We start from the raw sequence: 22,871 nt of genomic DNA, 5'->3' as shown, positions 1-22,871 counted from the left end.
ATTGTTGTCGATTTATTTTCTTTAAAGTAGCAGTGACATTTTAATCATGAAGTAACTTATTTCAATGCACTCATTTTGATATGTCTCCTCATTATTATTAACTTTGTTTTCAATTAATAATGGATTATTATTTTTTCTTCTGAGGGGTTATTTATTTATTATTGATTTTTTTTTCCTCTCCCTATTTTCTAAACCTTGTGTTTGTCATACTTGCTATTTCAGCAAATTACTTTTGTTTGTTGCACTTTATGCTTTCTTCACTGTATGGACCAGGTCAAATATTTCATAATGGCATTTCCCTTTGCTTCTAATTGACAGTTTAACCACTTAACTGTTTCATTTTTGGTTGTGTTTTGTTCAAAATAGGCACATTTTTGATGAGTAATTTTGCTTTCAAAGCACACAAAATTGCATAAATTCAAATATGCAATCGTAAAGTATTTATCAGTAAATTTCAAGAATAGTATTTATTTATTTTTGTTATTTTTTAACCACAGTTTTTTTACTTCACTTGGATCTTGTTTATCTAACCGTGAAAGTGATTTACAGTAGTTTTCCAATCAATACTTCACTGTAAAACTATAGCCATCTACTGAAAACTCTACTCTAAAAAAATAGATAACCATGTGTAAATCAACAAAATGGTCTAGAAAAAGTATGTTGCACAAACAGCATTTGGTCAAATCAGAAAGAGACCCTTTCGCAACACACAAAACATGCTCAGACAAACAGTTAAGTGGTTAATACATTCCTCGAGAAAATATTTAAAGTCTCTTGCTAATTTCTTCACACTAAATTATACTGCTATATTTTATGTTTTCCATGACATTTTCGCTCGAATTTTATAAATGAAATCGTATATTGTTGATATTTCATTAGGAATGATACACAACCAAGCTAAAAGCTCATCTCATCGGAGGTGTTTTAATCACTGAGTTTTAAGCTAGTTACTGAAGATTGCCGAAAAGAATTGCATTTGATGCAATTCTTTTCAATGTCATTTGATTCAAGAGCCTTTTTCTTAAATCTGTTCATTTCATAGGTGAAGTCTTTGCTTCCTTTAAGAATATTTTGAGATACAATAACACCTCCTGCTTGTCAAAAGTGCAATATATTTGAAAACATGATGTAATTATTATCATTAAAAAAACGGGTGTTTTCTTTTCACTTTGTATGCAAGGGCACAATCAAACAGAATAGTTAGCACAGGGGGAAGGGTGGGGAGAGAAATTAGGTGTTACGGACACTTTTTTTCTCCCTTAAAAAAATTAATATGATAAGAGGAATGTGTATTTTTCACTGTTTTACTTCATTGTGCAAAAAATTGTATTTAAGAAATTTTGTCAATAGGAAGGCTCAACAGTTGTTGAATAAATCACTGCATTTTCCAAGTCTGTATTTTAAGAGTCATATTTGTTTTCATTTCTATAATGTGAATTTCATGTATTAGAATGTAGTGTTTTAATGAAGCAGGTGTTTCTATTTTAAAGATGTTCTCTCTTAGACTCATTCTTAATGCAAAGAAGTTAAACATAAATATTGCATAAAATGTCTTCAAAGAAATTTCTTGTGCCAAATCGGAAGCTTTTACACTATTCATTTGGTGCTTGTCTCTGTGCCAAATAGACTATGGTTTCTTGTGTTCTTTTTTTCTTCTGACTGCGACAAATGCTTACTAAACTATGGTCTTCAAATATTCACGTACAGTCTTCAAGTATTACAATCTTAAAACCTTTCATTTTAAGGAAATTGAGTCTAATTATGATCTACATAATAAAGAAATTATAATGAATAAGGTTCATTATAAGAAAATTGAGTTTAAAAATAAGGATTATGGTCTTCAAATATTACAATCTTGAAACCATTTATTTTAAGAAAATTGAGTCCAATTATAATTTTCATATTAAGGCCATTCATTATAAAGAAATTATAATGAATTTCCTGTCAATGAATAAAGTTCATTATAAGAAAATTGAGTTTGAAAATAAGGCTTATGGTCTTCAAATATTACAATCTTGCAATCATTTTTTTAAAGAAAATGGAGTCCAATTATAATTTTATATTAAGATATGTAATTCATTATAAAGAAATTATAATGAATTATCTTACAATGAATAAGGTTCATTATAAGAAAATGGAGTTTGAAAATTACGATTGTGGTCTTCAAATGTTCACTTATGAACAAACATTCATTAACAGGTATTTAAGTCTCAAATGCTTAAAAAAGTCTCGTTAACCACTTGAGAATTATTTCATGCAAAGAGTATGATTTTCATTCACAATATTTTGTGAATGAAATCAAGTTTTATTTTCACCAAATAACTCCATTGCTTTGTAATTTATTTTTATTTGCATTTATTTTTAGTTTACTAGTATAAATCGTTTTGCAATTTGTGCTTGAATAAGTAATTAACATTGCACTATTGCTAAACTGTATCATGCAAAATAGAAACTGCTAAAAGAAATTGTGTGTTGAAAACTGGAATCTCGCCCCAAAATTGAGCAACTTGAGAGTGAAGAACAGAGCTGACAGCTATTTCTTTTATTTTTTAACTGAAAACTTTTGACATTTGATTGATCATAAATGTTTTATTATCATTAAATACAACTCTCCTTCTAGCCCAAAATTGAGCAACTTGAGAGTAAAGAACAGATCTGACAGCTATTTCTTTTTTTTTAACTGAAAACTTTTAACATTTGATTGATCATAAATGTTTTATTATCATTTAATACAACTCTCATTCTAGCCCGAAATTGAGCAACTTGAGAGTGAAGAACAGATCTGACAGCTATTTCTTTTTTTTTAACTGAAAACTTTTAACATTTGATTGATCATAAATGTTTTATTATCATTTAATACAACTCTCATTCTAGCCCGAAATTGAGCAACTTGAGAGTGAAGAACAGATCTGACAGCTATTTCTTTTTTTTTAACTGAAAACTTTTAACATTTGATTGATCATAAATGTTTTATTATCATTTAATACAACTCTCATTCTAGCCCGAAATTGAGCAACTTGAGAGTGAAGAACAGATCTGACAGCTATTTCTTTTTTTTTTAACTGAAAACTTTTGACATTTGTTTGATCATAAATGTTTTATTATCATTCAATACAACTCTTATTTTAATACTTTAATATTTTGAGCATGTCTAAACAGTGATAATAATATCTGTACCTAAGAGCCAGACTGACATAAGTCCAAAAATTGCGATTTTCCGTTTATTAGTGCATTATATGTTGAAGCCTTATTCCACATCGAGCCATGTGAACGTAATTTAAAAAAAAAAAAATTCCTTTTCAATTTTTCACGATTGTTACAAGAGCATGCTCACACTCTTTGCAGGCCCCAGAGAAAAGTTTTTCCTCTCTACTGTAAATTACAATAAAGTGATTTACGTCCTTCTGACTCGAGGTACAGTTATTGCAACTTATTTATCTCATTTAAAAATTGTTATGAATGTTCTACAATATGCTTTAGGTATGCTACTTAATTTTTTAAATACTGAAGAAGTAGTGCATTTACAAGATAACTCTTTGAGGTTTCATCTGAAAAGTTATTGCAATGACATTTCTTGAGATTGTACTTGTTTGCAAAGTAAAATTATGCATGACAAGATCTCTATTGTATAAGTTATGCAAATTGTTTTATTTGTTTTTATTTTTAAATGTTGCATTTGTTTTAAGCAACACATATATATGCTTTTATTTTGTAAAGAAATCTACCTTGTATGTCTTTGCTAAAAATCTATTATTTTGTGGCTTTTGTTTTGAATGCATTGTTCATTTGAAATATATTTTGTGCTTTGTTCGTTTCTTGTTTAGTCCAGTATTGTTTCACTTTTCACTGCGATGTATTTTTGCATCGTTAATTCTCTTTGTATTGAAATCATGCAATGTTTCTGGTAATCTAGAAAATTCTACTTCATAAAGATTTTTTTCCCATGAAAAGAATTAAGATGTTTGAGGTGTTAGATCATATTTAAATTTACCAAAGAATCTCAAGAATTTGAAATTATAGTTGAGGCAGTGAGAAGCAAAGATGTGTAAGTGCCAAAAATGGAAATGAAGTGATAACCAGTACACGGCAAGGTCACTGTGATCCTTAAAAATTTTTCTTATTCGGCAGATTTTGTCTGATGATTTGGGAACTTTGGAGTCATAATTGCAATGTTGTCATTTTTAAATTCCGGAATGTCTCTTTAAATTATACATACCATGTGTGCATAATATATATTTTATCATTTGGCAAAATTTGTAGTTCCAATCTGCAAATTAAGAACCCCCTCCCTTCCGAAAATTAAAGTTCGGGGGAGGGGGAGGGATACCTGAATCAGTATACTATAGCTGCCAACACTCCCAATTCATTTAGGAGGCTCTCGAATTTCGATGCATTCTCCTTAACTCTCTAATAAAGTAAATATATTTCGAATTTTCCTCGAAACAACGAAATTGCGCCCAAAAATGGGATTTTTTCGTGATTAAATATCTCTGAACAAGAGGGGGGCAAAAGGGTCTATCGCCCCAGGTGCCAAGATATGAAGGGGTGCCATAAACTAAGCTTTTACTACATCTTATTCTTTTCAGTATTATTATTTTTTGAAAAGTATTTTTAAAAATCAAACACATTAGATTTCAGATTACATGTTTAATCTTCATATAAATAACAGCCAATGATCGAGTAACCCTCATGTTTCAACAGTGAAACTCTCGCCATGGCATGATAATTTGATAACTTGTTTTGGTAATGTTTAACATGCAAGGAAAGGTTTTATTGTGACAAGGCTGAACTCGATCCGGTAACTTAACTGTTTTACTGGATAAGACAGTTATTCTAAAATAATGAAGAATAAAAAAAGTGGTCGAAAATTAACGTTATCCATTATTATATAGCTTAGGGTTAATCCACTAGAGTTACGGTTGAAATTTCAAGTATCAAAATATCACTCAACAGGCAATTGCTTTGTTCAAATGTAGAAGCAATATTCACCCTTCATACCTTGACGGGCGAATTTCTAGTTATGTAATAATTGATGTAAAAATGTTCAGTACTATTCCAAATAATGCCCAGCAATCTGTGTGTAGGAAAGGGGCGTCAGAAAATTGTTGCTGCGGGCGCCGTCCTCTCTTGGGAAGACTCTACTGGACAAATCCCTGCTATGAAGTGATTGCTATTGAGAAAACGAAACCTTTTCATACACGAGTGGGATAATTGTTCTGCCAGATTTCTGAATGCTAAATTTCATATCCTGTACAGACTCAATTTACGAAATCCCTATTTATGTTTCAAAAATCCCTTTTGCACTCAAACTATTTTTTGCTGAATTTATTTGTGCAAAATTTCCCTATTTTCCACTTAAGTCTCCCTAATTTTTGTCTTTCAATGTTGGCAGCTGTGGCTATAAATAGTAAGAACAAACTCTTTATCTTTTTTGGGGAAAGAGTTGACTGTAGAGCATGACTTTAAAAAAAAATATTTCTGTGAGATACAGTAAAATCACACTACAGCAAACTTCAAAAAATCTCAAATTTTGTTTGTTGCAATGGGAATTTCATTGTAATGGAATTCAAACAATGTAATGAGAATTAAATTGGGACTTAAAAATTCATTTTGTTGAAACATATTTTGTTGCATGTGTTTTAATTTTAACAGGATTTCACTGTGCTATCAAAGGTTTGCATTTTGGCTTTGGTTTTATTCAAAGCTTTAAAATGTTAACTTGCATCCCTTTATTTCTCACTGTCTCAATTAATCATGTATTTACATCACATGTGCCAAGTAATGTATCATTTAATTTATTATTTTCATCTTGAATTACATGGAAGTCACAGAAAAAACATAATTTGCTTGGATCTCTCAGTAAAGCTCTAGATTAGCAGTCGCCAATCGCTAACGGACGACCATTTCATTGCAAATGTCTACGAAAAACCAAGCCTTAGTTTGCCGAAAGTGACGACCATATGTTCTTTATTTGTTAAAAATCCTACTGTATATTGTGCTACGTCAACACGCGTCCAGTCCTGAGACGTTCAGCACATCTGTCAACTCTGCCTTGGCAACATTTTTGTGCTAAATATATATATTTTAAAAAATGGCTACCAAAAGTCAAAAGTGACTACCATTTTGTGTGACTCTGGTAGCCGGTGGCTACTGTTCAGAATTCATAGTCTAGAGCTTCTTGGCTGTCCACTGTGGATGATGTCACATTTCTATTTAACAAATTTGAACTCCCTCTCCTCTGTGTCACAAAGTCTCCTACTTGCTCGTATCTCCCCCCCTCCCCCCATTTGTCACATGTCGCGATGTTTTGCATAAGCATGTTTCTGCAGTCAAGCCTGCACAATGAAATATTAAGTAAAAGAATATGTGGCTTTCAGTTGCACTGCGAAGGGGTGGTTTTGGGGGTGAAAACACCCCCCAGAACCGTTGGTTTTAACATAAATGGAAATTTTAATACAGTAGTTTATGCATGTGAAAGGACTGTTTTGATCAAAAAACCCCTTCAGAAGGTATTCCTGTCTGCGCTAGTGCCGGCTTCATATAATAAATTTTCTATCTTCCAAATAATAAATATCCTGCTTATTAGAATAATTTTCCTGGCAAACTGGCTAATCCATTATGTTGTCTTGAGTGTATAAATTATGTGTTAAGTCACACTTCTTGTTATCCACTCACTCCCTTTTGTGACAATTTACTACCCCCATGAAATGTGACATCATTTGTGGACGAACCCTTTATGTAATTGCTTGTATACAGTGGCACTTCCAGCATAATTGAAAGAAATTTAGATGAAACAAGCAGTTGGTTTTCATCTTCCAATTTTCTCAAGTTTACATTCAGGTTTTTGCAAAAATACTTCAGAAAATAATATTTTATGATAAAAAAAAGGCTTCCAAATTGCTTCTAAAATATTTTTAAATATCTGTTCTGAAGTGTTAAAAATAACTTGTTAAAAAATTGAATTCTTTCATGTTTTCAGTTGTCATTGTAATGCTAATTCAGTATTTTCCCTTGAAAATTGATAGCAAATAATTCAATACTTTTCCTATACATATACTTCCTTTGTTAAACTGAGTCTGGTATAATTTTCAGTCTTAAAATTTTGACTTTATAATAGAAATTAGAGTTTTTCGAAAAATCTGTTAAATTATATCTTTGTAACTTTGATTTGAACATGTAAAACGTTTTAAATTAGTTCTTTTAAATTATATATTTCTTGATTTAAATTACATGATTTCGCAATATTACTTCATTCTCTTGAAATTGCTAAATATTGGCTGTTTGTGAAGATAAATTAGTTTTCTTGGCTTTGCTGCAGAAACTATTTACAAGTTCCTTAGACCTATGCAGCTATAATGATGCAGATATGTAGCATTTCAAACATTTTTCGTCTGGACAAACAGATAATTTACAACTGATGGTCAATGTTTCCTTTTACTAATTTAAACTCATCATATTCTTCCAGGGCTCCAATGGTTGTCATCGTTAAAACATATTTCCAACTTCCAATCGATAATCAGCTAGTTTTGTTGTGTTCTTTGGGGGTTTCAATTCAGCTAAAATTTCTTTAGGGACATTCCACACAGTGCATCCAGAAAAAGTGTGGTCCCAAAGATTCCACACTTTTTTTCCTCAACATTTTTGACCTTCCCTCCTCCCATTGTCACAAAGTGTCACTTCCTCCTCCGCCCCTTTTTTACATCTCACACTATTTTCCGTAACCATATTCTTAATAAAAGATACGTGATGTCACACTTTTGTTACCCTCTCCGTCTCATAAACTGTCGTAACTTCACAAACCCTCTTCCCGCCTCAAAGTGTGGCATAATTTGTGGACAGTTCCTTATAGCAAAATATTGGATCCCCAACTGGTTCAATTTTCCCCTAATGGTCCCTTTTTAGTTTCAACTCCCTAACTATTTACTCAAAATCTGGTCCCTTTTTTCTTCTTTTCCCTTAAAATTTCTGTTTCAGTTTTAATTTTCTCGTTAACTTCTAAATTTGTTGCATCACTTTCTTAACAAAAGAAGGAATGTGTTGTTCACACCTCTACCTCAATTTTATTCAAATTGAAGCGTGACAGCTAAAGTTTGGAACTTTTCGTAGATGTGAAAAATTCATAATCGGCAAAAAATTTCCAATCTACTATATTAAATATCCGACCATGTGTATGTATGTATACATGGCATTCTAACTCCTCGAGAACAAAAGCGAGCTGAGACTCAATCAAGGTAGCAAAAGATTAGTAATTTTTCGGGAAACCTTACAAACCAATCTAACCTTTGTGAGACATTAATTAGCATATTAATTAATCAAACGACAATTCTCAGCACCATTTCATTTGCTTCAAAATCGAAGGGGCTCTGCTGTTAGCATCTTGCCAATAGCTGCTTCAGCGAAAGTGACAATACAGGAAACTTGACCTTGGCACAATGATTTCTGGTTCGTGGCGAAAAATGGGATTGATTAATGAACTGCTGATTAATTAATGTTCCTCCACAGACAGTAAGGGGGGGGGGGCAGAGCCCCAAAGTTTCCCGCCTTTGGCAGTGTACACCAACCTACCGTAGGCGACTAATCTCACTGCCCTGGCAGTTAGTGTTCAGTGATTGGCATAGTGGCGGATCACCAATCATTGCTGATTAATCAATGCATTCCTAATTTAAGCCTTTAAAAATAAAGATAAAAGTTCCTTTTTTTTTTCTGTTCCATGTTTTTTTTTTTTAAATTCGGGTCCCTTTTCTCCAAGGTACGAAAAAAAAAAACTGTTGGAAGCCCTGGAAATAGAAATATTACATGAAAATTAAGATGTGTATAGAAAAGTTGCTTGACATCCTAATATATTATATATGTTACAATAACAAATTAAATTGATTTTGCTTGCATTTAGGGTTGAAATTTATTTCAATTGTTTTTGAATAACTCACAGTGGAGTTATATACCTCAGTATTTGCATTCCAATTTTGCTCTTTAAACTCAGGGTTCTATTTTTATTATTGTAAAATTTTAATAACCAGGTATAAATGAATTGGAAAAATTCTTGGCCATTATGTATTTTTAGTTCAGTGGCAATTGTATACTTCATCTATGGTAAGGTTATAACTAAATTTTTTTAAGTTAATAAGTGGAATTGATTGTGTAATGTTTTTAATGTTCAAATGTAGCATGAAATTCTCTTTTGTGGAATGCTTAATTCTTGTGTTAATTTATTTTTCATGTAATAAATGAATTTCTTTTAGTAACTTGTACTGTCTTTCCGTGTCTCTTTTTTCTTATCAAACTTTAAAACCTTTTTAAACATCGCTCTATCAAACAGATTTAACAAGAAGTTCCGTCTTTATTTCTTGCTGCAAGTATGTTCATTTATAGTGCAATTTATCCTCTCATAGGAGTAAAACAGGTTTCGATATTCGCGTTTTTTTTAAAAATCAAAATGACATGTAAAAATTCGGTATGTGTTATTTTTGTTGAATCTAACTAAGCTAATTTTGTAAGAACTATAGCAGCCTACTTTCCCGTATACCGTATAACAACATCGACTTTCTAATATCCGATTAATATTCTCAAAATTAGCTGAAATCGCAAATTATTTCAAATGTAACTTTTTAACATTTTTAACCTAATTTCTAGAAATAAAATAATGCCTCGCTCATCTGAAGAAATAGATGCGTTAAAAATAAATAAATAAACAATCAAATAAAGTAGTAGCACCTTTTAAACAAAGCAGCTTATACATGTATTTTTTTCCATGAAAAGAAATCTTTAATCTCTTCCAAAAAGAGAAAAAGGAATGAAAAATAATAAGTTCATTGAAATAAATACATTATGCCATTAAAAAAAAAGTTTGTTTTCCCTCTGTTGCCAAAAATTAATTTAGAAAATAAACAAATGTACACTTTAAAAATAAATAAAAAATCAACAAAATAACTTAAAGAAATAATTTTAATTGTAAAAAAAAATATTTTGTCTGCATATATCTTTATGTAGAAACATAAAAGACTCCGAATTTCTCTGCCAAGCACTAAATGCATAAATTAAAATTTTAGCGTGAAAAGAAAAACAAAGCATAGCAACAATCAAGGGCGCCCATATAGGGGGGGGGGGGCAAGTGGGAGCTCAAGATCCCCGTTTGAAATTAGAACTTCCTTGCTTTTAGTACTTTTTTCTTTGCAAAAATGTAGAAACATTTCTTCTCCAGCAATTGACGAATAAGTTATTAAAAATGTCAAATTTTAATAACTGGAATCTGTACTGAAATCGGTTTCTATGAAAAAAATATCCTGCTAAACCATGGGGAAAATATCTGAGCCCCCCCCCCCTTAAAATTTTGCATATGGGTGGCCTTGGCAACAATAGTTATTTCAAAATAAAAACCAAGGCTGCTGTCAGGGGCGGATACAGGATTTCATTTAAGGGGGGTCATGCTCAATAACGTAGTCTAACGTTCTTACGTACAAAAGTTTTCTTCTAGAAACAACACCCCCCCCTGTAAAAAATATTCAAATATACAAAAATAAAAAAAAAATTATTGAAATAATAAAAGCTCTTCAAATATGCTTACGAAAATCATCGAAATCATTTAAAAAGTTTTCTTAAAAATAATTTTGCAGTTTAAGAATGTAAGCCGGAAATTTTCGGAAACGACTACTCAAAGTTTTCTTAAATTTCGGATCACACCCTGGTTGATTCAATATTTGCATAATACTCGACACATATCCATCTTAGATTATAAATTTGCATGATACTCGAAACATCCATCTTGTATGCAGAAAAATAACATCACTTAAAAGATTCGTAAAACATCACTTAAAATAACAGTAAAAAATGCGACAAAAATCCAAATAAAAATTTAATATTCCATAAATATAATGCGGTTTGATCAATTACTCACTGACTGATGAATTCCAATTGTAGAAAATTGGACGTTGACGAAGACATCAGTCTGAGAGTCTGATACAGGAACTCCAGATGTTTCCATCAGTTTTGGGTTCATCAGTTTTTTCAACAGTACAAAAAAAGAAACGTCATTGCTTTGTCACCCGAACGCTTCATTGTTTTTGTTATAGGTCAGGGGTTCCTCAAGTGATTGCCGCGGCACCCTGGGTTGCCGCAAGGGGCTGCGAGGGCTCCCATATTTTCAATATGAGTATATAATTGGAAAATAGATTAATATGCCGTAAAAAAATTGTAATTCGTCAAAGGGTGCCGTGAGTCGGAAAAAATGGGAAACCCCTGTTATATGAAGTGCTTTTCTAACAAACGACTCGGCTTTTTTCTACAGGGTTTCCGTCTAATACGGTGGGCTAGTTTACGAGAACCTTTGTGGAATGAGGTTTAGCGATAACACGATGCTCAAAATTTACATTTCTTGCACGATACTAAATCCAAAAAAACACTGATTTAACTATCTAGAAATTACAACAGAAAGAAATTATAATCTACAGAGACTTTACATTTAAAAAAAAAAAAAAACATTTACACACTCAAATGTTTTATTGATTGAAGCGATGCCTGTAGCTTTAAATATTGTTTTATAATAGCTATCACTGATTGAATTTGTTGCATAAAAGCTATCGAGCGTCAGGCACTTCCTCGTTACTATTCATTATACTGGCTCCTGAACCCAGCGCCGCAGATTAATTGTCTCAAGAAAAGTTATTTTACTGTCTACATGTTTTAAAAACATATGCTATAAATATAAAAATGACAGTCACTCCCCCCCCTCCCCCCACAAAAAAAAATCGAGAACTATTGACTGTTTCTTAATGGTTTCGGCCCGGCTTTCCTTCCTTTTTTTTTCAAGCAGTCATTTTCACTACTCAAATGCTATGAACCTTAGGACAGATTGCAAAATATTGTCGCAGATTTTGATGGGGAGGGGTCATGACCCCCCTCCTTGTACCCACTTCTTACGGTTTCGATCAAGTTTTTTATTTTTTGAGCAAACATTCTAATACTATAATCCGCCCTTGGCTGCAGTGTCGGAGTCAATCTCATTTTGGGGTAAAAGAGTCGGATCCGGGAGTCGAAGTTTTCTAATTTAAAGACTCGGTGGTCGGAACCGGTCATTTTCCCTTAAAGTCTGCAGCTCTGCCAGTGCCAATGTTTGCAGAGTCGGAGTCGAAAACTTTAAATTTCCAAGAGTCGGAGTCAGTCATTTTCCCTCCGTGTCTAAATTTTTGCCAAAGCTACGGACTCAAGCCAGAGTCCGAATACTTTTCGGGAAACAGGAGTCGGATTCCGAGTCGACTGCCCCAAAATTCTAGAAGTTTGAGTCGGAAGTAGGTCATCAAGAGCTATTTCGAACAAAATTTGATTTTAGTAAATCCGCCTTTAAGTTCAGGATCTATATTGACTTTCAGTTTGACCGTTGGCGCTAATGTTCAGAGATTTGAACTTTTTAAAATTGAACAAAAAATGTTCAAATCAAAAAGATATGTCTAATGTTTTTCTTCAAAAACGTATTCCTAGAAGGGTTGCTTGATTCAAGTTCGCTTCAAAGTTCAGGACTTATAACTGCCTTTAATTTCCCCGTTGGCGCTAATGTTGTTTTTTTAAACTGTTCAAAATTGAACGAAAAATTATTCAAATGAAAAATGGGAATGAGGTGTCCTCGCTGAAATCTTTCGAACAAAAAAAATATGTTCGAATCGGACAATTCACTCAAAAGTTATTATCGCGATATTTTAAAGATTCATTAAGCCTTCTTTCATGCTTCCTTCTTCTTTCTGTGACTTTTACTGGAAAGTTGGCTAAAAATGGAGTTACTTCATAAAAATATCATAAAAATTCTTTAAAAAGCACCCTTTTAATGGAATTTTGGAATGGATTTTTGGAATTAAAAAATAGGTTTAAAAAGCATCCCTTTAAACACTTGAAGAAGAAGTTTTGGAAAATTATTTTTTTAATCTCATATTCTGGTCAAGCTATCACTTGGGAACATTAGCGTGTAACATGAAATTCAATGGATTACGCTTAATAGACGCTTAACGCTCTTGGCTATAACTTTGTACTAAAACAAAAATAGTTAATATAATTGGTACTATTGGTCACATTCACATGAATTTCAAATGGTAAATAGTTTACTATGAATAAAAGCAGAAAAATAAAATCAAACTCGCATATTTAGTTATTTAAAACTAACTACATGAAACCCCAAATAACTAAATAAGAAACTCATTTTTGATGAGCAATTTTTAACTAACTTTAAACAGTAACTGTATACAGTGGCGGCGATTCGAGGGGGGGGGGGGCATAGCCCCCCTCAGAATCGGTTAATTTATTTTATTTTCTAATTTAGGAACCAAAACTAAAAATAAAAAATACAGAAGGAAATGTCAAAGTTTTCAGAACATAATTATTTGTTTTACTTTGCATATCTGTTTACGAAACATTATTGAGCACAAGCAATAACTTTTAGTTATGTTTTCATTGCTTAGATATTAGTATATCAATTGTTTTAATGAAACAAGCCGTTTTTGTTTAATGAAATCATTACCAACTGTTTGTGACTTTTACTTTGGGGTAAATAAGATGAAAGTCGATATACATGTCTAAGTGTTTCTTCGGAGAAAGTTTTTGTGTACTTGTTGGATTCAGGACCTCTGATTCAGCTCAAAACCAGCCCTAGCATTTTTTTTTTTCTCCTTCTTCTTCTTCTTTTTTGAGTAATCACGATTGCTTATTGCTTTCATTTGAATGTTTTTGGCGTGCTATCATTTTTCCCACCGGCGCGGCACCACCCTCTGCCAGCACCACCCGTCGCGTCGGCCGGCCTCACGATGCTGCCCTCTAGCGAAAACCGTCTCCAGGTTGCGTCCATATCCTACACACACACGCATACATACACGCACCAACACATACGCACACACAAACACATACACAAACACCACCATACGCACACACATACCCCTACACACATACACAAACACACACACACACAAACACATACACACACGCATGCATACAGACACCTACACATACACACAAATACACACAACTGCCCACACATTCATGCCTGCACACAGACACAAACACATAAGCTTACACACACACATACACATACCCCGCCCCCACGCACACAAACACTCATACATACAACTACCCACACACTCTTGACTGCACACAGACACAAACACACATGCCTACACACATACACATACCCCCCCCCCCCACACACATACAAACACACACTCGTGATTGCAAAAAACATAATTTGAATTCAAGATGACAAAATTCAAATTAATTTTTTTTCCTTTTTAAAAATTTATTTATTTATTTATTTTTTTGCTGCTGTTAAAAACCCCATGGCTTTTAGTTGTCTTTTTTTTTGCCCTCCCCCTCACCACTTATAAACCCCAAACCGCCTCTGGTTGTATGATAGGTATAAATTACCTTAGTTAAGTGTTCGTTTTCTCTTCGGTTTCTTATCTTTAAATTCACCTCAATATCTACGACAAAAAGGGGAAATATATGTAAACATTTTGTCGTTTTAGCCTTCAAAACACGGTTTCTTCTGTTTCTTCTTGCGACTGGGAGATAAGTTTATTGCTAACAGATTGCATCCTATGTAGGGTACGTTATAAACAGAAAACAATGTGCATCAAAAATACATTTTCTATAAGCTATCGAACTTTCATGTTCCCAATCGGAAATATGGGCGTAATTCAGTACTCAAAATCAGGCAGATTTAGCTGCGTTATTAGTTCTGTAATGTGAAAAGTAAGAGTCATAACTGCTATGAAACACTGTTGACAAATGTAAAAACAAGTCGAGGACATTTTATTCTTTAACTCTGCCCTCCTCCTAAAGTCTCCAGTTTTTGGAAGAAAGTGATTTATGAAATCCCACTTAGTACTAATAAATGAAAATAGTTACGACTCTCTCCTGAATAAATCGGGATGCCACCCTTCAAAAAAATGATTTAACTAATTTTTCTTGTCTAAAATAATTAAGAGCGAAATAAACAAGAAGAAGCGCAAAATGAAGGATAAACTAAAAAGATTCATTATTCGTTACGAAATAAAAATGATTTGTTTCATAATCTACATTACAGATGGCAGCACCACTGTGTTTTAAGCATGGAAGTGTGAATGGTTTGTAAAATTTCTTACGACTAAACTAAAATTTCCGAAATTTTCGCGTTGTGCAGCACTAATTGTTTAAAATGTGGAGAAAAAAAAATAAAAAAAAAGCTGATGTTTCAGCAATGGAGGGTTTTTTCAGTATGTTTTCACGAATTTTATAATAAAACTATCCAATAAAATACAATTATTATATAAACTTGAATACTAATAGGAAAATGTCGGGAAAAGAAACTGATAGTTTAAAATGGAGTTCCTTCAGTCAAAAGTAGTTTTTAGTCTCTGAAATTGATAGAATATGCAAAAAAAAAAAAAAAAAAACAAGGAGCGAGAAAAAACTATTATTTTCCCAACTCTTAATTTTTAATTTTTTTTTGAATGTCCGATTTTGAAAATGCGTGGTCTTTATGACGTCACAAATAATGTACTTTGGCGCATCTGTCTACCGTGTTTACTCGTTATGATAATTGATAATCAAGAAGAGAGTTAAAAATTGCGCTCTACGCTTGCTGTCAACCATATCGTCGCCAACACATGTGAGTAAAGAAGCGAATTGAATACTGTGCTCTGTGAATGGCATCAATGAATGGCATTTCTTCATTTGTGATGTAATCGCCAGAAGCGTAAACAAAGTAAACAAAGGTAGCGCACCGATTAAAGTATTTTTTTTTTAAATACAGTCAATTTGTGATAACTTGAAGTCCAAAAACTCGAATATTACTATAACTCGAAGTTTTAATCAAGTTTCGACTTTTTTGTCTTTGATTCCATGCTAATTGTTCTGAATATCTTGAAGTTAAATTCCTTTAACTCGAAGTTTTTCTAAAGATGATTTGAAATTTATGTTGAAAGAACTTAAATGAAAAGAAAGAAAGAAAGAAACAAGTGACTATATAAGAGAAAAATTAATTCCCCTTCACTTGCAATTCCTGCACCTCTGAAGCAAGCCTCTAAAGCAACACCTCTAAAGCAAGAAGAGAACCTGTTGAGCCAATGTGCGATAAAGGAATTATACGTGTAGAAATGAGTTAGCTTGTTTTCTTTTGTTGTACTGTACTATTTACACTTTGACATGTTGCTGGACTACGAATTTCCTTTTAAGCTGTCAAGTCAACTGATTGTACGTTTAATCAAAGGCTGACTTAAGATGCGTTCCCCTTTATCCTTATTTCGATCATTTGCTGATAAGTTCCAGAGAGACAGAGTGAGTTTTTGTTACTACTATATTACTGCTATAGATGTGTCTAAACAAGTACTCTGTCAATGATATTAAAAGAAAAACAAAAACTTCTAAAGCGGTAGAATCCATGAATCCGAATTTGAAACGAATGAAGGTGTGTACCCATGGAAGTATTATAGAATCAGCCCTATTCAAGTGGTTCCAGCGGTATCGAAATCAAAACCATGCTTTTGATTTTTTTTTCTCTCAATATTTTTGATTAAACTGTGCATACTGTGCTTCAAAACTTTTAAGTTCTGTAATTTTGTTTGTTATGTGTACATATTGATTGAAATATTCGATGGTTTTTAATACTAAAATGTCGAAAACCGGAACTAGCGTAAGTGAAACTTCCGATAAGTCGAAGATTTTCGTCGGTCCCTTGAGATTCGAGCTCTCGCGAATTTACTATTAAACTTAGTCAAATTATTTAAAAAATAGTCAGATCCTATGTTTTAAGCATGCTCTTTCAGAAAAAAAATACTTTTAAAATTTCGGAAACGACTCCATTTCTCTCGTTCTGACCACAGTGAAGTTTTAGATTTGGAATGTGATGACGTAGTCTTCTATCCTGCATACAGTATACCAGTGCTGGATTTTCGATTTTTCCGAGCCGGAGAAAACCTTAAAACAACCTCCCTAACGCATTCTTCCTCCAACTTTTTATGACGAATTTCGACGGAAACAAGACAGAAATATGGCGAAATTGGACGACGTCCCTAGAAGTTGCTTCCAGAGGCAAGAATTCTACCTTGCTCCCCCGTCCCCCTAGATTCGGCACTGCAATGTAATGGTTATGACATCCAGAGACTACGGTCCGGCTTACTCAAAGTCAGGCTCAAGGCCCACAATAATTTGGAGCCCCCCCTGATGACTATGGCGGATTGCAGTGGGGGGCCCGTTGGACAGGGATGGATACAAGGGGGCGATCGCCATTCCCTTGAGGGACACTAAACCAGTAATTTTTCGAAAGTGAAGTTCAAAAAACGCAAATTTAGACGAGTTTCATTGATGTTGGGAGAAGGGAGGTTTGGGTTTATGACCCTATCCCGGAACCAAGGGCGTCCATATAGGGGGGCAAGGGGGGAGGAAGCTCAAGCTCTTCCTTAGAAATTAGAACACCCTTGCTTTTAGTACTTTTTTCATTTTAAAAATGTAAAAATATTTCTTCTCGAGCCGTTAATGAATAAGTTATTAAAAATTTCAAATTTTAATGACTCTAATCTGTCCTGAAATCGATTTCCATTGGGAAAATATCCAGCTAAACCATGGGGAAAATATCTGAGCCTCCTCACTAACAATTTTGCACATGGGCGCCCTTGCCCGAAACTGTTTCGGAATTAAAGTCAAAAATCTTTGTGATCAATATTTTTTAATTAATATTCATAGTAAAAATTATGTAATAAAAATCAATTGCCCCTCCCTTAAAAAAATTCTGCATCCGAACTTGCCGTTAGAATGCATTTTTCGAGGCCCCTTTGTCTATCACAGAACTAGGTCAATTATTTATCATGTATCATGTGCATTTATGAATCTCTTTCGGGGCCCCCTTGATCATGGAGCACCTAGCTATTGTTACACGGTAAATTTGCTACTGGAAGAATTAATAAACATTCCGCTTTAAGAAAAGAGTTCTTCCAATTAATTACTCATTATTTTACGAAAAATTACGTGTATGGTAATTTGTTCGTATTAGTTTTAATGCTATGCATAATTCTTTTTAAAAAATGAAGTCCCTTAGGAGAAAGGGGTCCCAGGCTTAGTAGGCCTGTGCGGTAATCAGGCCCTGCCAGAGACCGTAGTTTCTTCCTTGTTCTGAACTCGTCAGGCTGGAATAGTCAATACCCGAGCTTGAGGCGTAGGTAGGCTAAATGATACCTGCCTCGAACTCGGTTATTGACTACTCCAGACTAATGGGTACATAACAAGGTTGAAACTACAGTCTCTGGATGTCACATAACAGGGCTATCGGTATAATCAGGTCCCGACTAAAGTTTTTGAAGACACTGGGCACGAAATTTATTCGGTGCCCCTCCCCTTTCCCTGAGCGTATTTTATATGGAGAAGCAGTAAAATATCTTTATACTTGCGTTTTAACATATCTGTACTAAATTTGGTGGTACCTTACATTACAAAATGTATGCATTATAAAAAATTGAAGTGATATGTTATTATGATATGTAACGACTGATCATGATAATAAAGGGTGTTTTTTTAGAAGTATAGAACTTTAAGTTGGCAGCACTGTTTGATATGTGTGCCATTTTGATAGCTGTCACTTGTTTTGTGCTCAGTTTGGTTTACCATTTCATCATGAATAGACAACAAGGCGGTTCAACATGCCATACAGCGCGTGTCGCAATTGATTTATTGAAAGAAACGTTCGGTGAACGAATAATATCTCGTAATGGACCCGTGAATTGGCAAGCAAGATCATGCGATTTAACACTGCTGGACTACTTTTTGTGGGGCTATGTGGAGTCTGTGGTCTACTTGGACGAGAACATTCGCCACCTTATCACTGACATACGGCCTCTATTGCTGCAAAAAGTGAGAAAATTGGACTTTCTCCGAGCTAGCCGAGGTGGCCATATGCCAGAAATCATTTTTAAATAAAAATGGCAAAGTATCATCTTTCGAATCAGGGCCGGATTTGAAAGTGTGGAGGCCCCGGGGCAACGAAGGAATGGACGCCCCTAATCAGGGTTCGGAAAGATCATCATATTTTCGAAAATATCCGATAATTTGACATATATCCGAATATTTTGATATTATGTATATATCCGATATTTTCGACACGTGAAAGTTAGGATATTTTGTGAAAATTTTATTGTGGGGACCCCTTTGTTGGGAGGCCCCGGGGCAGTAGCCCTGCCTGCCCTCCCAAAAATCCGGCCCTGTTTCGAATAAAGCAACATTCATGACAATTAACAACATTTAACTGTGCTTTATTTGAACCTAAATTTCTCTACCTCTAAAAAAATACACCCTTTATATGATGTCATAAAACTTTGCCCGTTGCAGTAAGCCATTAGTGTCAAAATTATCTATGGTATAATTTTTAAATTGTGTTGTAAATATAGAACAAAATTGGAAAGGTTTTGGGATTTGCGAAAGATATTAAATTTTTACTGAGTTTTTTTTTCTTCTAGATATAATATTTACATCTTGCTGTAGTGCAATATGAAATAAGTCCAAAATCAAAATTTTACCAACAGATTTGGTGCCCCTCAAATGTTGGTGCCCTGGGCTCGTGCCCCATGTGTATGCCTGGAGCCTGAAAAATGCTGTTTATAATTTTCTAGAACACGGAAAGCCCTATGATGTTGCTTCATGGTGGTTGACTTTGGAATTTTAGTTCATCGAACAAGCCAGGATTTCAGTTTAAAACTGAAACGAATAAATAAATATTCCCAAGCTTAGTAAATAGCGTTATTCATTCGAATTGAAATCAGTTAATATGTTTTAAAAATTATTTAAATCGGTGCGCATTCATTGTTTACACATCTGTCGTATGACATCACAAATGATGAAAGGCCATTTAATGTTGCCATTTTCACAGAACACAATATTTAATTCGCATCTTTACTCACGTGCATTGGCAACTATATGGTTGATAGCAAGCGTAGAGCGCAATTTTAATTCGCTTTTTGATTATCCTAACGTGAAATCGCGGCAGAAAGATGCGGCAAAATGCATCATTTGTGACGTCATCAAGACCATGCCTTGTTTGAAAAATCGGACATTTAAAAAAATTAATCGAAAAAAGAAACTGTTGGGAAAACGAAAGTATTTTCTGGGTCCATGTTTTTTTTTTTTTTTTTTGCTCAAATTCTATCCATTTCCTATACCATTCATTCCTTTTGAAGGAAACCACCCCATTCAGTCTAAAAATCCTTGGCATCAGTAATAAAAATCCCTTACGTTATTTGGGCTTTATCTTTATTTTCTTACATTACCGCAGTGCAAGATGGTGTATCCAAGCTCTAAAGTTGCGAAAAATAAACATAAAAAAACTTAAATCAGCAGACGATAAATTTAAAATTAAGTGTTTCCACTCAAGATGTTTACAGCAATCTCAATTTAAATAAATTACAACGCAATAAAATAAAGGTTGTGTATGATAAATATCGTCTATGTCACGACAAAAGCAAGAAATAAAATTTCCAAAAAATAAATTGCAAAATCAATTTAATCCCCGGTTTATTTTAAAGTAGTTGTCATGATTTGATTACATCATTACATGCATGTATATGTAAATCAATTTACATTCAATGAAAGAAACATATGGATAAGACCACTAACATACAAGTGAAACTTATGCATTTTAAAATATTTTTTTTTTTTATATAATTTGGAATGTTTACTACCTTTTTTTTATTATAATGTCGATCACTCCATAAATGCCTGCCGTTCATTGTCTAAGAAACATTTACCACAACAAAAAATCTAAGTCCTACTTTATTTATATCACTTTGAAACAATATTATACGTAAAAAATGCTTTCGTGCACGAAATTAATTTAAGTAGAACTAGATCTCTAGTGATGGGTTTGAGTTCTTTTCAGCAAGCAGTAACAAATAAAATCCCAGACATTAAAAAGTAATAAAAGTGCAAGCAGGCGCAAAAGTGCCGTTCACGGTAAGTAACGTATACGTATATACTAAATCAGAGTATTTTTAACCCCGATGTACAAAGGAAGGAGGTTATAAGTTAGACGTGTCTGTGTATATTTGTCTGTGGCACTCTCAGTAGCGTAACTATGGGTTGGCAGGAGTGGCTCTTTCCATCTGTGCAGCAGCCAGAGAAGGGGGGGGGGGGGCGGCATTTCGATTGATTTCGAAAAAAAAAAAAAAAAAAATTGAGTTTTGAAACTTTAAATTCAAATTATATTTTTCGCAATCACGAGTTGCTACAGTACCCTACTCATTAGGGACTATTGTTTCTAGAAACGGCTCCTGTCCCTCCTCCTGGGCGGTTACATGTGTATAGTTGTGTGTATGCATAGACCTGTGTGTATGCACGTAGGCGTGTGTGTGTGTGAGTGTGTATGTGTATGAGCGTGCGTATGTGTAGGACATGGACGCCACCGTCCAAGAGAAGCGGATTCCAGAGCACAGTGCTCAGGACCAGAGGAGCCGCGCCTGCGGAGGACGGTGGGTGTGGTGCTGCAGAGGCACCTGATCCAAGCTGAAAAAGGAAACACAACGTCAAGGACGGTCAAATAAAAACAATTAGCAATCGGGATTGCTCAAAAAAAAAAAAAAAAAAAGTTTTTTTTAAATAAAAAATTTGAAAAATGCTTTAAAAAAAACCTTGCAAGAGAAAGAGCTAGAGGGGCTACACATACATAACATCTACTGAGAAGGAACATTGGACATCATTAAAAACAATTCTAAAAAGGAAAATAAGAAAAAAAAAAATACAATGCTGCCTCCTATTTGTCGAATTAATTAATCAAAATGTCCCCCCCCCCAAAAAAAAAACTTTTTTGGAGGTCACAATGACCTCCGGTGACTTCTCATGTGGGCGAACCTGGAGGGGGTGAACGCAATTTCTTTAGTTCGCCAGGGGCACTAGGCCACATAGTTACGCTACTGGGCACTCTAGCGCCTAAACGGATGGACCGATTTTGAAAACGATTTTTTTTTTGTTCGAAAGGACAGTTAATCGAGAGTGTTCTTAGCTAGGTTGTGTTTTCGGATGATTTAAATTAACGAAGATATTAATTAAAAAACTGAAAGGTTTTTCGTGATTTTAGCAGTGAAAACATTTTTAAAAATTTCAAAATTAATTACCAAATCAACAGAATTAAATAAAAAAAAAATACTAAGCACTTTTCATAATGCACTCAAAAGGACAAAATAACTTTTCTGGGTCAGAAAGGATAATTTCAGTACTTTTGTAGTTTTCAATTATTCCAAGAAAAGGACACCACAAACAAAGAAAAGTGCGGTTCAAGTCATGTACAGAATTTTTTTTATCATGATCTAGCTTTTAATCACAAATTTGAGTGTTGAAACATGCATATTTTTCTTAATGGGAAAGTTTGGTTTGAATTAACTTGAGCAGCACTTTTTTTCGTTCGTGGCATCATTTTCTAGGAATAATTGAAAACTGCAGGAGTACTGAAATTGTCCTTTTTGACCCAGAAAAGTTATTTTGTCCTTTTCAGTGCATTATGAAAAGTTCTTAATATTTTTAAAAAAATTCTGTTATTTTATTCTTTTTAGTGTAAATGTATTTCAGAAATAGAATAATGTTACTTTAGTTATCATCACGAAATTTCCCCTCTTTTTCTCATGTAAATGCTTCATACCAGAAGGAAAGAAAAAAAAAATTATATACATGTCTAAAACTTTAAGCATTTGACACTAAAAATTAATCCTTGTTCCTCTCTTGGATTTAACTGTGTGCTAATTTAAGTAGAAGCATTTGAATATTAAAGGTTTGCGGAACTAATTCATATTTCACAACATACAGAAAGTTATTCGCGATAAAGAGACTAATATGTACTTAGCCCCGTTTTCGATTATTTTGGCATGGATGGGATAAAAATCCTAAGAAAG

Source organism: Uloborus diversus, chromosome 8 (assembly GCF_026930045.1).
Source record: "Uloborus diversus isolate 005 chromosome 8, Udiv.v.3.1, whole genome shotgun sequence".
Lineage (NCBI taxonomy): Eukaryota > Metazoa > Arthropoda > Arachnida > Araneae > Uloboridae > Uloborus > Uloborus diversus.
The sequence above is the reverse complement of the archived record's forward strand: the minus strand, read 5'-3'. Positions refer to the sequence as shown.